Source organism: Stigmatopora nigra, chromosome 16, assembly GCF_051989575.1.
Source record: "Stigmatopora nigra isolate UIUO_SnigA chromosome 16, RoL_Snig_1.1, whole genome shotgun sequence".
Classification (NCBI taxonomy): Eukaryota; Metazoa; Chordata; class Actinopteri; order Syngnathiformes; family Syngnathidae; genus Stigmatopora; species Stigmatopora nigra.
This window is the reverse complement of record NC_135523.1, coordinates 5,191,861-5,209,082: the sequence shown is the minus strand read 5'-3', so window position 1 is coordinate 5,209,082 and position 17,222 is coordinate 5,191,861. Positions and strand designations below refer to the sequence as shown.

The following is a 17,222-nucleotide window of genomic DNA, read 5'->3' as shown; positions in this document are numbered from 1 at the left end:
TCGGTATCTGTTCAATATCGACCAAGGTGGATTTTTTTGTCGGAATTATATCAGTAGATTAATCAAATTACACTATTGTGTTCCATTGTTCTGTGTTTTTCCTAATAGTTTTTCAGATAATGCTGGCGGTTATTTCTATGCCACAGGAGGTTGGTTATGACAAATTAGAAGTCTATGAATGTTATGATGCAAAGGCTCCAGCTGTCACTGTAGAGACGGTGATCGGGTTTCCGAACGGCATGGTCTCTTGGCGCCACAAAGAGTTCCATATGGTCATCCAAATGCTTGCATCTAAATCTGCTCTCAATCTCTCCACCCTTGAGCTGAGCTCTTTCCACTGAATTAGTCACAAGGCTTCCGAAGCATGTGAAGGATGCGAATATATAAACTACAGACCGTATCTTCACTTCATGGTCTGAATGATGTCTCACTTAATATGACCCCTAAGGTTGGGTTAAGTCTTATGATCGTTAAACTGAACTTTCTTACATACATTAAACCGGCCTATTAAAAACAGTACAGGAAATTGTGTAGAATTGGTGAAAAAAAATCTGAAGGTTTGCACAGTTTCGCTTTTGCTCACCATAGTCAATCTTAAATAGTCAAATCTATTTTTTGTAGTTCCAAACTGATCATTTTTAAGCTATTATTTGCTGATACCAATCCAATACCTATACCTATTCCTTTAAGTTCTCCTTTACATGTTATACTCATTGTGTATTGTATTTAGGGTACTTTAACTTACAATGCAGAGAGTTAAAGTAAATCCTCCTTTAACTTGTCAAAAGCTCTGTACCATTTCCTTCTTTACCACAAAAATATTCTCCTCTCATGCTTGAATAGTAAAGAGAAAAGGCATAGGTGAGCTATAATTACCCGCCAGGTCGGCACTGATGTCATTGACGCAGTGAGGGGGTAGAAGGTGGCACTGCCAAGGCACCTGTTGTTGTGTAGAGCAGCATCTGATATCATTACCTACCCAGCCGGAGCGCCACTGTCCCCGCTGGGTCGCGAACTGTCCAAGCGACCGACCTTTCACGCACACAAACACATGAACACACACACACACACAAGCGTTGTCATCTCCTGTCATCATGTCCTTTACGTAACTCATCTTGACAGCTCTTAACACCTAGAGGGCAGCCAGACACAGAGAGTTCCAATTACTGGTAATGGTATTTTGATGAGGTCTGCTTAAGTTGTGCTACTGTCAAAACGCAGCTGTATCAATATTGAATGATGGCTTGTATAAGAAATAGAAAGGAACAAAAATAGCAGTGATAGTAGAGTTTATCGGATGGATGTATAATGTTGAAATCTTCGCTGTGAGAATGAACAATAAGGTTATATACCGAGGTAGTATATTGACCTTATGCACTGGCAAAATTTTGCAGCAATGTCACAATAATCTTGGCAACATTTAGTGTCCCAATCTTGTTTTTGACAGTAAAAAATAAATGTTTGCTTTAATTTGTAACAATACAACTTGTATTGATTTCAGCGTTTATTTATTAGAGGACCAAAAAAAACCTGCTTGATCCTTCATTACATTTCTAGAATTGAAAATTCTGACAGTTAGCATATCAACATGGGTGATAATCAGTGAGTTTCCTCTTTTATAACTAATTCAAATCATGTCGGAAATGCATATTTTCCTGACTTGATAGTGTTTCGGCATTGGAGCTGTCACTCTAATGGTTTCAGGTTCATGCAGAACACTAAGGATGTCACTGGTGATATATGAGGAAACAAAATCCAGCCTTGGGTCTCTTGGCCATTATCTGGTGCACTTGTGATATTTTTGCAGGTTGCCTTTTCATTAATGTCCCTCTGAGTTAAAGGCTGGCGTCCTCTGGGGCCGCATGCCATTGGCTGACAAGGTTGAGGGATTCTAGTACATTTTTCCCCACGATAATGGAAATATCCCAAGGCCCGTGAGACAAACAGACAGGAGTAATGTCTTCATCTGTATCCAGTCTTTGTCGGCGTGGAGATCACAATTGCTGAGCGTCCTCGCACGCACAGCAGTTGAAGTACATCTGGATTGTGTTGTGACCATTGGGCGCCCGTGGGCGTAGCCGGTGTAGCATCATCGTACGTGGGTGAGGGCCGGGGCCCGGCGCACCGCGGCGAGGGCTCTCCATCATGCCGCCCCTCGGCTTTGACAAGGCCCTGGCTCCGGGAGCACGTCAGGGTCTTGCTGGGCGCTCTCAAACTGTGCTCTGCTGAGCAAGGGATTCGGTATCCTTCTAATGGATTACTCACCTGCATCACCTGTCCAAGCGTATTTTCTTGAAAGACAGACACGATTCTGCAATTGTTTGGCAGCATGAATAAATGTCAAAATAACCCAAAGCGGTCATGCCGTTATTAGGTTGGGCTGAAATTGGTGCTAGATAGAATCTATCAATCCTGATTATTATTAGGAAGTGTACAGCTGTTACACACATCCTATGCAAAATAATGAAAAGCTTGTTTGCAAATCATACTTTACATATGTTGTTGTACTGCCAAGGGAATTCTAAAACTTTGGAAACTTCAGAAAACAAAGACTAATTGGCCAAATGTGACTGTAGTCTTTTCGGTGCTTTCCAGATTTGACTTTTTTTTTTAAATAATAGAGAAAAACAAATAGCAAATTTGCAGATAAATCATTTCTTTAAACACTGACGCGAGCATTGTTGAAATGATGAGTGGTACGATAATGTTAGAAAAATGGGTCCGCAAAATTGACTTTTTAACTTTAAAAACATGCAGGGACTCACCAACATACATAAATAGTTCTGATATTTTTATGCAAAAATGTAACCCAGTATATTTCATTGTAACAGGCATTTCTCCCTTGTTTCATACAATGTTTGAATCCCTAGCAACAGAAACTCTATTTTCCTAGTATTAGTACATACTCAAAGCCAAAGGGTGAAAAAAAACACTCCCAGTATTATTTTGCCTACTTGACATATAAAGTCATTTTCTCCTTTAAAAAGGTCACATGGCCGCCTCAGTCATCTGCTCGTAATTCGAGCACGAGGGAGAGAGAGAGAGTTCGGTGTCGTGCTGCTGGACACCTGCGGACTTTACTGAGACCACTGCCCTAATCAGACTAATACATATTTGTCACATTCAATGACCCACTGGCCTGCCTCGTAATAAAGGTCACTCATTGAGAGCTACTCTGTCCCCGCAGGTTCTCTGTAATGGGGTGCCTACATCCCTACCCCCATTCCACTGTACCTCCACTATACACACACAAACCTGGTGCTTGGATGGCAAGAACTATGCATCTGTGATCCAATGAGATCTATGGCATTGGCTAAAATTATTTCCAACAACTCATAACATCTTGAAAAATGGTGTCAGACTAAATCATTGCCATTGATAATCCTGTGTTGATTTCTATAATGTGGATCTGGTATTTATGATTTCTAGTTAGTACTTTACATGTCGTATTTTAGCTTACAATTTGTAGAATTCCTGTATATTTCCTCTATAAGAATATAAGCCCTTTTCTCTTTTTCCACCCCTACATCTTCAGTACGTATGTTTTATTGGCTTGTGTAGCAAATCCTTTAGCCAAGGCTCTGCAATCATTTCACATCCTCCATAATTCAACCATGTTATGGCCATTAGTTCAAGGTTAAGAGCAAAATAGCCCCTTCTCTCCCAGACAGATACTGTACATCAATGTTCCAAATGGGCATTTCAATGCTATTTTCAGTAAATAATAGCGGTGGAGGTCACATATTGATCGGCCATTGAAGGGGACCTTGGGGGGACGTTAAGACGGGTCATTGGTGCTTGTCAATGATCTCTATGGCCTTGGACTTGACAGATCTGCCGCTATCATTCAGAGTTAAACTAGTGGTCTAATAGCAAATCGAAGGCGGTCAATAGATATTATCATGTGATTATGAGTCGGTAACACAACCCATAATTCAAAGATCTCATTATTCTGCAGAGGTGAGAGAGGTTGGTACGCTTTGTGAATTCTTGGACTTTAGTATTCCTACTTTTTTGTCCTCACCACGGTTGCTCTGTGCTGGGCTGTAACTCTGCGTCAGTTATATTGCGATAACCTTTACGCAACAGCAGATATTTCACCTGCTTAGCTGACTTGTTATTTAACGCTAAGCCTCTTCCATCAAGAGGAGGGCGCAACGGTCGAGAGGAGCATCAGTCAGCCGCGTTGCCCGGCGACCAATTGCGGTATGGCAGCATACGTATCCGTCAAATGCGTAACCTTTGCGGCGCCCGCACTTAGCATCACAACACCATTAAACATGTAAGGGTTGCTTGCATAAGGGCTTTAAGGCTAACAACTCTCGTGAAGCCAATCGCTATACGGATGTCGGTGTCATCCAACCTTTGACGGAAAGTTGTTACCCCACAAAAGATATTAGATAATCATGACTTTGTCTTGAGATGAAGTGAAGCCACATGTGGATTATTTTTCTGGAGAGTCATGTCTGGTTATTTGCAGTTGTTTGATACTTGGCCGAAACTAAGACACGACAAAGACAATAGCCACATTATTTTTCAAGGTCATGTTGGATGATAATTTGTGGTTTAATTGCGGTTTTAAATTGTATGTCTGTTTAAAGCATTTGTACACGGTGAGGCATTTTATATATAATGGTCTACTATTGCAGAATTTGAATTTGTTGGTTGGTTTTGAAATAGTGAGTCCAGTCTAGTGAGTGGCAACTAGCCAGTGGATTAATCTGTCATTCGCCCAATGTCAGCTTGGAAAGGTTTGCGGTAAGCAAAAATCCAAACACTTTTTTAACTCACTCCATTCATTTTGTTTCCATTAATAAGCTCAACTTTCCCTCCAATGTTTGTTGGCCGTTTCACTTTGCTAATTTGTAAACACGTCAACCAGGAATCAAATCAAAGTCACAAAGTCTCCTATGACTGCAAGAGCAGAGCAGCAGGAGGCCCTCTCTTTCTTATTTTGCATCTTAATATCATCCCGCATTTCCCCCCAATGGAACAAATTCTTTGATTTGATTCCCTCGTGATGAAAGACCCAGCCTCGTCTTGGTTGGCTCACCTTTCTCAAGTCCAAACTAGACACACTGATTTGGGAAAATGTAATTCTAATTTATCATTTTTCAGCCTCAGGCGAAACTCTCTCAAGCCTGGGGCTGTTTGAAAAGCAGTCGGACACAAAGACGGACCCTGGGAACTTTGCCCATGCAGTCAATCAGTCAGACACCCCAGAGTGCCCAAAGCAGAGCAGCTTGTTGTTTTTCTTGTCGGCGGATATCAAACGGCTTATATATATTTTTCTCTTCACCAGATAAAATACATGTAAATAAGAGTGACTCCTCCCCTCCCGGTTTTCTTTTTAGTTGTTGTTGTTGATTTTGCTTGGTTTTTTTGCTTCACAAATTTAACTGTAGATGGTTTTCGGTTGTGCCTGGTCGAGGCGGCCAGGGGTCCAAGACTTCAAAAGGCCCGCCAGAGGTCTGTGACAGTGAATGCAGCTGGTGTCTGAGCCGCATCACTGGGGCAAGCTGCAGGCCGGGGCCTCAGCTGCTCCACTATAAAGACACATTGGGCAAAGCAGTGGCTTCAAAGCCTTCACCCACACACACACATAGACATACACACTCACACAAATAACAAACACCCCCTCCTAAACAAAAAAAAAACCTTCCTCCAATCCCTAAAAAAAAGAAACATCACTTTGGTTTTTGAGCTGTTTTTGTTTTGTAGCAAACTGCCGCTGTGTCCCTTTACTTTTCTGCTTGGTCTAACCTCCCCCCCCCCCGAAAAATAATGTATTTGCTGGGATGTCAGGGCCGCTTCTTTGCATTTGTTTAATTCATCTCAATAAAAACACAGCTTAGGTCCCTCGGGGAGTCATTTAGAAACACCAATACGCACATAAAGTTGAATTTGCACGGTAAGACGAAGAGTGCAAATAGAAGTTGAAATACGGAACAATTAAGAGGCAGCTGCTAACTGCTAGTGTGACTAAAGCAAAAGTTCACATCAGGTCAAAGAGGACATGAGGGGGAAATATGTTTTATCAATTGACACATTAACTGTGACATTTACGCAGTAAAATGGTCAATACATTTTATTTTATTGTGTATTTGAGGTCAGAAATAAATGTAAATATCCTAATGAGTACGCAGACCTGCCTCTGAGGACAAGAAAGCCTTATTTGGATGTGTACCAAATTCATATAGAAATGATAGATGAACTTGGTCATTTAGAGCCATGCATTATTCACATGAATTAAATACAACCTCAGAGCAAAAGGTACCTTTGTAGTGAAAATTCTGTAATTAATATTTCAAAATGCAAATGCAATGCAAAATCCCTTGGTCCCATTTTTTATTTTTTATCTAATAGTAGAGTAGAAAATAGGTAAAATCTTGAACTGTAATCAATCACATGATCAATATGACAAGCTAGAATCAGAATATTTGGCATTTCTTGAAAGATAAATATCAAGTGTTTTTTATTTACTATTTAGTTTCATGTGATGACAATCAGTGAATTTATATTGATGCAATAAGTAGTTATGGGCTTTCCTTTGGAAAGTTATTATTACCTTAGAAAGTATATGTTTGAGCAATTTTGATTTAAATTGGAATTTAAATTTGGAATATGTAAATTGAGAATCACGCATTAATCAACAATAACTCAATTTTGGAAAGCTGTACAATTCATAAATTTGAATAGCAGTCAACTTATTAAATATCACAATCCTTGAAAATTGAAATATACTCATTTGGTCAGTACAAATTTCTAGGTGGAAGATTAATGTATTTTATTTAAGCACCATGGGGTGGGCCCCAGATGTATTTAAGTTTTACCTCCTAAAAAATCATCCATATTGATCTTGTAAAACTCCAAGCATACCTACAAAACATTAGTGTAACTTTTGTGATGTTTCATTTCTGTTTGCACTTGAATAATTCCATTTCAAAACATTATTTTACTAACATAGGCATGAAATCACATGCCAATAAAATACTGCAACTCATATATTTCTGCGACTATAATTACAGAGAACACTCATAAGCTTGATAGGCAATAGTTTATTTAATTTGTATAAATCCAACTTCTTTTCCAAAACTTCTCAAAGGCTATTTTTTTATTCGTCTCTTCTCGTTGGTTCCAGCAATGGTCTATAGAGGGCGTGCCAAAGCAGCAATCTGCTTTCCCCCAGCGGGGGACCCCGCAGACACACAATAGCCCCACGGGGGACGCACACAAGGCCACTTTCATGTGTCTTTAAAGGGAGGAAATGGCTTTGTTAGATAGAGGAGCACTAATATACTAACACCGAATATAAAGATAGCCGGCGTATTAAAAGATTTCTGGGGAAATAAGTGCGCTTTCTCTACGGACGAGATAGGGGGGCCCCTGAATAAAACATAACGTATCTATTGCCGTCGAGTCGGCTTGGGCCATCATTCATTTAACCATTTATTTATGACTCCATTCATCTACATAAATATTTAAGCATGTCTTGGCATCTTTATAGGGCGCTTGCTCAGGAGCTCCATTACAAGAAGTCGTGTCCTAGTACGTCCATATGCCCCCGATCTGGTGACACAATTTATGGACACACCAGTTCAAGTGTAGTGACATCATTCTAGTGTTGATTTTTATTTTTTTTCCTCTAGGGTTTCAATGTAGTATAGCTATGCAAATATTAAATTCTGCCTAACGACCGCTAGGCGACAACAGCCTGCCATTCCTAATGAATACATATACATATCATATAGAATCAAATAAATTGGGCATGCCCCATATGGACAATACATAGAGAGTCATTGGATACTTCATTAGGTGCACAGCCAAAAGCAAGCAGTATTTAATTTGTTGTTGTTGTTGTAAATGAAGTATACACTTGAGAAATGTCAGTTTATATTTTGTTCGTGCATTTATCTCCATTTAAACTAGAAAAAAAGGTGGTATGGGTAGGGAGTTTGCTGTAAAATGTTCCAAAAAAACCTGATTGTAATAGCTAAAGGACCCCCATTTTGCACATAAGAGGAGGTAGATGTTTGATTTTCAATAGCCTGCAGTCAAAATCAGCTCTAAATAGCATCTGGAGGCAACTTTCTTTTTTAATCCCTAAATATTCCCCTGTGCTAATCATATCTAGCTAGCCGAATCACTGGGCTGAATATATATTCGGTCCCCCTATGCTCTTGTATCCTTTTCCTCCTTGAGTCTTGAAGCCATCATGGCATCCCACAGCTGTCTTGACCTGGTGGCCACAGGAAGAGGAGGAGAAGGCTCAGGAAGCTCAGTATGACATCGGGATCAGGTCCAACCTGCTTTCTATCTGTACTTAGTGTGTGCGTTGTGATAGAGAATGTGGCTTGATGACGGTCACGCTCGAGAGGCGACAGAAGAAAATGATGCGCATGCAGGTGGTCAAATGTTCTTTTTCTTCTTCTTGTTGTCGTCTGGCACCAGACAACCGTCACAGCTTTCGTTGGTGTTCATCACTTTGAAGCAGAAGTCCTGGTGGGTGTTTATGGTTCCTCACATACCCCCCCACCAGCTTCTGCATGCTTCCACGCGGACCCCCGTCCCTACAATCCCACTTAGACTTGCTTTTGTCATTGAAGGGGAAGAGAAAACCTGTAAGGGCTTACAACATGTGTCTGTAATAAACCATGGTACGCTTAACACTGGCCACACTATTAGGAACACTAACCAAACTACATTTCAAAAATTTCTGCTTGCCGTTTGCGGTCTAACAAAAAATAATGTATCACTAAATATGTATTGCGCTTAGCATTAACATCATTACAGTACTGTCAGTGTATCCTTTTATAATAATATTTTTAGGTCTGAGAGCTGTTTACCAATGTTTGTGTTAATAATCCAAAATTTCCAGTACTTTTTTTCTCAATCACATTAATCTATTTTTTCCACAATTTTCTATTTACCATATTTAACAACATGCACTGTGCTCTATTATTTGCAGATATGTATGTTTCCTTTAAATTTTAATTGTCACACTATAATCAATGAAGACAATTACAGAACTTTACTGGATGGCAAATTTTTATATTACATTTAAGTAACAATAACATGGGAAACAACAGGCTAAGTAATCATCTATTTAAAACGTTTTTCATTATAACTACAGCCTAAAAAAAAATCATAACAGGTTCTCGGTGGTCAGAAAGGTGAGGGTGTACTTAACTATTTTTTTTGGAGGTCCAGCAAAATTATGACAAAGTGCAACTAATAGTCAGGAAAATATGTCATGATTACTGTCTTTTGCCATTAGGCCATCTTGGTTTTGCACATCCATGCCTGTAAAAATGTTTATATTATCAGTCCCAAACACAAAACATCCCTTAAAAGCCATTGGGTGACCTGTTAAAGGTCAGCAATGGCCACAAACAGTCCTCTGTTGCTATGAAACTCCTGTCACTTTGAAAAGATGTGGAGGTATCCCTTTTTCTAAGAGAAAGGGTCAAGTTTGGCCCATCAGTCACTGGGCTTAGCAGCTGGAAGCCAACGACGGCTGTTTAGATGTTCAGCAGCTCCACTCCTGTTTGAACTGGTCTTTAAAATTGCCCAACAGGATAAAACTGAGACCATAAATTAATGTATAAAAAAAAATTGGCCTCACACGTAGAACACATTGACACATTTGGCTGAGTCACATGCGTTCAAAGAGGAAAAAAGCAATGATGCGACCCTTTGTGTGTTTTTCCAAGTTCGGGTCGGTGTCTTCAGGTGCTCCCGACACCTCGACGTGACCTCCTTTGCGAAAATTTGACGCACATTTTTTTTCTGTGTTGTTTCAGCACGGGGAGAGCAGCAACGAGGTAGAACAGGGCTGATTTTAAGTGCGGGTCAAGCTGTGGCCAAGCCTGTGGGTAGCAGTCATCCGATCCACCCCCCCTGAGGGTACCTCTGGTCCTGGACCTATTTGAACCCCCACCTGCTGGGAGAACTTCACTTTGGATACATTTTTCAGGTGAGTTATACAAAAGTCAACACAAAAATTTGGGGTTCACAATTTCTACACATACTAAAACTGCATCCTTACTTTTTTTTATTTGCTTGTTTAGTTTTTTACCCCCATAAATTTTTCATACTAATATTAACCATATTGTGATTACATGCAACATGACTGAAAAACAAGTTACTTTCAATCAACATAGACTTTTAAGCATATATGCGAATTATAAAAGCAAGTTTAAAAATGTTGTATTGATCAAAAATAGGATAATATTACACTCCTGGATAAAAGATGTTAAACCTTAACACATGGAGGGTGCTCTCACTGAAGCTCGCTCGTAATAACATTTTTACCTCATGACACAGAACAAAAATAGACCGAGTCATGCTTGTAAATCAAATAACTTTTAAATTTACACTCTTGTAGGTCAAGCTAGCACTCTAAATGAAATACAGCAATGGAGAGAAAAGGTTTAAACAAATCTATTTGCTTGGAGGTGATTGACATTTACTCCCATTGGAGCGGCAGACTGCTATTTAAATTCTGTGGTTTTCTCTTAATGTTAGCTCGAAACACATCGGAATTTTTTTTAAAAGCCAATTGTCACTCCTCTAATCCTCACTAAGACGTTTTTTTCTCACCAACCTCAGCAACACGTTTACTTCATGGAAGCAATTTATTTCATTAGTCGTTTCAAACAGCGTTTCTGTGGCGCCGTCCATTATACGACATGCCATTTTAGAGTTAAACGCAAATTCCACTCGTGCTTTTTTTTGTGGGACTTGATGTCATCGTTCCGTCTGCTTGGTTGGGTTCCCCTCCCTCCTGGTTCCATGTTGTGGTTTTCCGTGTTGTTTTGTGCCTGTGGAAGACTTGTCGGGTAGAGACAGGGATGAGAGCTCATCCATCTCTAGCTAACAGCCACCAGTCCGGGGCCCCACACTGGAGCCCCGGAGAGCGGAAGCGATCGCTCACAGCAGCAGGAGTACGAATCCCACATCCCCCGCCCCCCACTCGACACAGGGGGGGATCGCTGCCATTTAACCCATCCAGGCCCGGCCTATTTTACTTAACTCACGCAATTGCGCTCTTTGCGTGTCAGTCGTATGCTTCTGTCATTATCTGCACATCTGTGCATATTCAATCATTAGCATGACTTTCCGAAGATACATCCGTCACTATCCCTCCTCCTTCCCCCCCTCAATCGTTTTCAAGAGCACCCGCCCTGTCGTTGGCATGTAGAAACTGGCACTAGCCCGATTCGTATTGACGTGGCGTTGTTTAGGGCCTCGTAAATTGTTATCATGAGAGAAGAGTGTTTTGTAGAAAAGTACAAGAACTACTTTGTCAGTATGTTTCCTGTTTGAATGATGATTATGCAACAGTTTCCAAGAAACAAGACGTTCCACACAGATTGCTTGTGGGTTTCAGTCCATGAATGATTTATGGCGAGTCTTCTGTCGGCCTAAAACTCAGTTGCTAAAAATTTAATATTTAGATATGTACAGGACAGTGTTGTTGTTTTTTTTAAAATTCACATTTAGTAAAACTATTAGACATGTTGTTTTAATGGTAAGGATATGGTACCAAGCTTAGAATAAAAACAAGTTTGGACAATTTAAGGCTGCCCAAAGAAACATCAACCTAAAATTTGGTGATCCATGCAACGTTATATTTACAATGTGTACAGAACCTGAGTTATATCACTCAAGATGGCCATAAAATTAAAGATTATGTTTTAGAGAATTGATACCTACACCATTGGAATATATATTTCTATGAAAAAGTGACCTCAACAATATGTCCATGTCCATGTTAGTATAGGGGTGAAATCAGCACAACTATCTGACTTTCTCCCTAAAATAAATATAGAGTGGGACTTGTTTTGCCACCTAAGAGGGATGTGAGAACTCCGCTGATTAGACCAGCTTGTCTGTTATCATTCTCGCTGTGGCACGCCACCGCCCTCTGCACGTGCCCTTATTTAGGCGAAGATTAAGCAGTCGGGCAATGGTTTCCAAGACTTGAATTCTAGGTCTTGGTTCAGTCTAGGTGACGCCAAGGTGAAAGGATCCATTGGGGAGGTAATGGTTGACCATGCGCCATTACGGAAAAAAGAGCAGTCAGTGAAGAATGAGGGTGGCGGAAGCGGGGAAACGAGCGGTCTTGAATACATATGAAAGCTGAACGGGTAGTTAGGTCAAGAAATGAAAGAAAATGGAGTCAATCACAGCCCGGGCGCGATGACTTTTAAACAATAAAATTGACGACCCCTGTCTGTTTGGGGTAAAGCGTGAATGTCGTGAGCCATGACCAAAAAGCCATTGGTGACTAATGCCAAGCGACTGCTTCATCTTTGACCCCCGTGGCTGGGAATGGAAAACCAGAGCAAATGGGGAAACATTTCAAAATATGAATTACAGGAGGACCTTTTTTCCAAATGAGTCTCAAAATGACACAAATATCATCTGGTAATGTATTTGTATTCATAGAAAAAGTGAAACAAGGGTTGCTTTTCCTTTGTGACCACTTGTTTTTTTTTCTTTCGGGTTTTTTTTTTCACCCACAAATGACATTGTGGGAGAAGACGGATGGTCGTGGTCATAATTACAGATCCATTTGAGCAGTTTCCATCCCTACCAATCATTTTCAGCAAACGCCCAACTGTTTGCTGTCTTTAAAAGACATTTTTAAGGCTTAAATATTTTAAAAAATATTTTCAATCCTAATCTGTGACACTGAGTTGTGATAGGTTTTATATAAATAAATATAAATAGGAGATAAATTATATGTTGCATGACAAAAAAATAGAAGAGCTAGTTTTATTGAGTATTGGTAAAATGTCTTCCAATTTACAATATTCAGATCGAAGATAGAATCACTTAAGGTTCAAATTTCTTCAGTTCTTTTAAAAATATTTTTAGTTTTGCTTAGGGTTTAAATAATAGGATTAATTTAAAATGTATTTACTCAACATTTATGAATACTGCACTCAATTAGCTCTCAGAAATAGTAGTTTATTCTTACTCTCTATTTACTTGGTTTTATGTTTAATCTTAAATGCAACATAAAAACATAAAATAAAATTAACCCCTAAAACTAAGCATTTTTCACAATGGTTCTGGGGGTGCTGGAGCCTATTCCTGCCAACTATAGGCCACAGGTAGGGGACTCCCTAAATTTAATAAACTAACTGAATGAACATAATTTAAGACCAAGAAAAACACAATTTCGGAAATTGTCCTTATCACGTCTTTGGTTTTTTCAAAGCTAGCAAAAGAATACAAATAAAAACTGTTAAGATGTTAAAAATAACTGCGCTTGACTTAACAGATGGACGCGCCCTGAGTAGACATTTTTTAATTGGGGAAAAAAAGCACAAACAAACAGAGGGCGGAAATAAATGAAAATGCACACAAACACATTAACACAAGCTGGAAAAATGAAAATGACCTTGAGGAGTGGATTGCTCATTAAAAGTGATGCTGGAAGGCTACAAACAGGCTAATTAGAGAGAGCTCCTGCTCATACTTAGCAGTAGTGTTCGAGGTGGGGGGCCGTGTTTGTGTGTGGGTTCAGTGTTGTAAGAAAGCTTGTTTTTCGCCCTGTCTTGGCGCCAAAGTCTTAAGTCAATTAGGTTGCTGGAACAAGAGGGCAAACACATCCAGTGCAAACACGTGCACCAACGCATATGGGCTCAATTTGTTTTGGATATGGATGGATGGTGACTTAAGTCAATTGAAATGATAGCAATTATCACTCCCTATGATGTGAGAAGCAACACAGACACGGTTCATATGCAACAGTTCAGATTTCAAACCTGATTCTTGTCTAGAATAGTAAATAGTGAAGTGCAGTTTGCAAGGAGGCCTTTGTTTTCCACATTTGAGCATTTATGATAATTTATGAAGCATGACACCAATACTGGAGAACGATTGCATTGACTGGTAGTGTATATTTATTGAAATTAATATTGGATTTAACTGTAATGTATGTTTTAAGAACGGTGCCTTGTTTTCCAACAAAATCAGGCCCACAACTTGATGAACCCTTAGGTGAAACTATTCAAATTATATGTATTGAAAAGTAATTTCCATAATGTATTTGACTATATAGCACACCTGGCAATAGGCCACTTTCACCCAGTTTATAAGAAAAACTTATTTGTGCATAAACAAAAAACTGTATTTTGAGATATGTACTAAGCTGACTAACCTGTAAAAATTCATAAATTAGCCATAGTGGACTATAATTCAGGCAGAAAAATAGCAATTTGTAGTCTGAAAGTTACCGATATTTGATAACTCTTACTTTTTTTAATAATACACTCGAATGTAAGGAAATAAACGTTTAATAATGGCTAATTATTTTGATTTACAACCATATTTGTATGGCAAACAAAAATGGCAACAGAAGCCAGAAGCATGCTAGGTTTACAGTTTAGTACTGTCCATAGTTTTATTTGTGTCCTACTTTAATGTAAAAACAGATCAAGGTATGCGTGTCCAGTGGGTAGTTTGCCATGGGTGTGGTCAAATGAAGAATACCACCATTGCACGAAAACCCTTCAATTCACCTGCCAGGTGGCAGCTTCCAATAATTTGGTACATAATCACACGTCATTTAAACGTGTCAAAATCGCATCTTAGAAGATTTAAGTGGACCACCCGTTCTTTAACAGCAGGTTTGTGGAGATCAGTCGTAGCGGTTTCTCTAATTGGAAGCGAGCTCCTGCCAAATGCGGTCCTCTAAAGATGTCGACCGTGTGCGCTGCTGACTTGGCCAGAATGGCTCTGCCATTACAAAGCCGACTTTTGTGATCTACATCCCTCTCTGATGGAGGAAAAGAACATGTTGTTCTTAGTCGTCCTGTCCTCATCGTTAATACCACCAATTCAGACACAACAAACACAGATGCCCCCTGTCCTTCTTCTTTGTCTTTTTTCTTCTTTTTGGGGTAACAGAAGGATACAAAATGTGCTGGAACGGGTTGAACAATTTCATGTCTGGCATGAAGTCGCGGTAGGGAAGAAAACACACATCGCAGTTTGCACGAGATGCCAAAGGAATGAAATCGTTGCGACATAGGAAGAACCCAAAATGTTTTTTTGTGTATTTGTGTATGTGTCACATACTTTAGCGGCATGACTTTCATTCCTCCCACGGTGAATTCCAAACAGTGATTTTTATTTTTCACTTGTTATTGACAAAATGTCTCTTATTGCTAATCTTACAATCTTGTTACCTTTCAGTGGAGTCTCCTTGTTTTTTTTGTTTTTGTTTTTATTTTTTTGTGATCTCTTACTGTGCCCATATTTTTTTGGTTCCACCCTTGCTCTGGTGGTCTGAATGTTATTTAGGGGAATGAAATAGGAAAGGAGGGGAGTTAAGAGGGGGGTCACTGATATGAACCTGTGAACATCTGCCTGGAATGGATAGATATTAGAGATGGAGATGAGCCACCCAAGGGGGTGCCGGACTATGCGGACCCTTGCAAAAAAAAAAAAAAAACATTCGTTTCACTGTGGCTAGTTTCCTTTTATCAAAGAATCATATAAGAGGATAAGAGAGACATTTTTTTTAGGATGAGAGGAGGAGGAAATGGTGGAGGGTGGGGGTGTTGGAGCAGGAGAAAGGCATTAGTAGTTCCTGCCAGCTGCCAAATGATGCCCTTGATTGCCTCTCTTCTTGTGCAGAAACAGAAGGTGTGAGGGGTGATTAGGCCTGGGCCCGATCCCTGATGAACAGATGTTAATAACAAAAGCTCGCGTTCATTGTGGTTAATAGCCGAGCGCGCCAGGGCTGGAAAGCTAAGGCTGGAGGGGGGAAGAAGAAAAAAAAATTGCCTCCATTGCTCTTCGCCTCTCTTCCCGTTCCCTTCCAAGGAGAGAGATAGGTTCGCACTGCTAATGTTTAGGCTGTACACTAACGTAATGAGCGTGGTATTTGCAAGAAAAGGTAATGATAATCCGTCAAGAGACAAGATAAAAAAAATAAGGTGTGGGAAGGGGGGGCAACTCCACAAATGATGGTGGTGCGTCGCGTGGAGATCAAGGAGCTCAGGGTTTGTGCTGTTAACTTTTAGTTGATGATCGGCCGCTGATGATATCGGAGATAAAGTGATGCTTATAAAGCCCTAGCCGCATGGCTGCCTCGTCTCTGATTAGGGTTTTGTCTGCGGGCTGTAACGACAACAACTATAACATGCAGGGGGAGTCGCCATCATTTGATTTCATGCGGACTGAAATCACTCAACTCCGAGGAACATGATGAGGAGAGTCGAGTTAAATCATTCTGCGTTAACAAGCAAAAAACTAAGTTTGAATTATATCCCACCTACTGCAGTTTGTTAACCAGACATTTAAGTGCATTTTAAAACAATAAGTGAATTACAGAGGAAAACTTATAGCCATCAATCAACCGAACTTAGATTGGATAAGTCAAAAAACACAATGAATACCAAACAGGAGATTTGAGATTCAAAAGCAGCTGTGTGTAAACAATTCCAGCACTTTTTTTAAAGACCACTCCTGTATTGTTTTCGTGAAAACGTGACTCGCATATTTAAAAAACATTCATACAAGGTGAATTGTAGGTAATTCCTTTGTGAAGAAAAATGGAGCTTTTCTCCTTTCTTTTTTTTTTGTGTCCAGAACAGAGGGAGACTCTACTCATTCTCCAATGTCTCTGTGGGGGAAAAACTAGATTGCGGTGATGCATGCCGAGGCCAAATCTTTCGCCTGGGGACCGCTAGAAAAAGAACACAAGCAGGGGGAAACAACAACTGTTGTGCACCCTGAAACCTTGCATCTTCAAATTGATGCTTTTTCAACAGTGTGCGAGGTAGTCATAGTGAAGACAATTTGGTGATACAAAGAAATGATATTCCTGTAGGATTCTTGACCTGAATCGCCTTTGGTGGCGCACTATTCAAACGTGAAGAGGTCCTGATGGGAGCCGTGAGTCATTTTCACTATATTATCAGTGTTTATCTTTGATGAAAACTTTTTTTATCCAATAGAAGGCCATGTTTCTGTCTTGGTCATAGAGAGACAACTATAGGATGGCAAGGCAGTCATTAAATTAACCTTAAAATCGGTTTTAATCTGTTTGTGTCTGTTCATAAAGGAAGACAGTTTGAGGTCATTCTTAGCTGTATTGGTTTAGTTCGTTTTGTTATCACATTGTCTTTTGTTATGATCAGATTTTAGCTTCAATTAGGCTTGTCTGCAAACTTTTCCATCTTGTCTTTGCCTTGATG

General features: G+C 39.9%; 1 long non-coding RNA gene across 4 annotated transcripts in view; it reads left to right on the top strand.

Annotated features, from left to right (window-relative positions):
* Nucleotides 1–17,222, top strand: part of LOC144209787 (uncharacterized) — a 161,137-nt gene that overhangs the window by 138,502 nt on the left and 5,413 nt on the right. For 3 of the 4 annotated variants that reach the window (XR_013329236.1, XR_013329239.1, XR_013329237.1), the window contains one exon: nt 9,804–9,976. This is a non-coding gene — a long non-coding RNA (uncharacterized LOC144209787). Of the gene's footprint in view, nt 1–9,803; nt 9,977–16,619; nt 16,814–17,222 lie in introns of those variants that run through there. The other variant, XR_013329238.1, reaches the window with a different exon arrangement.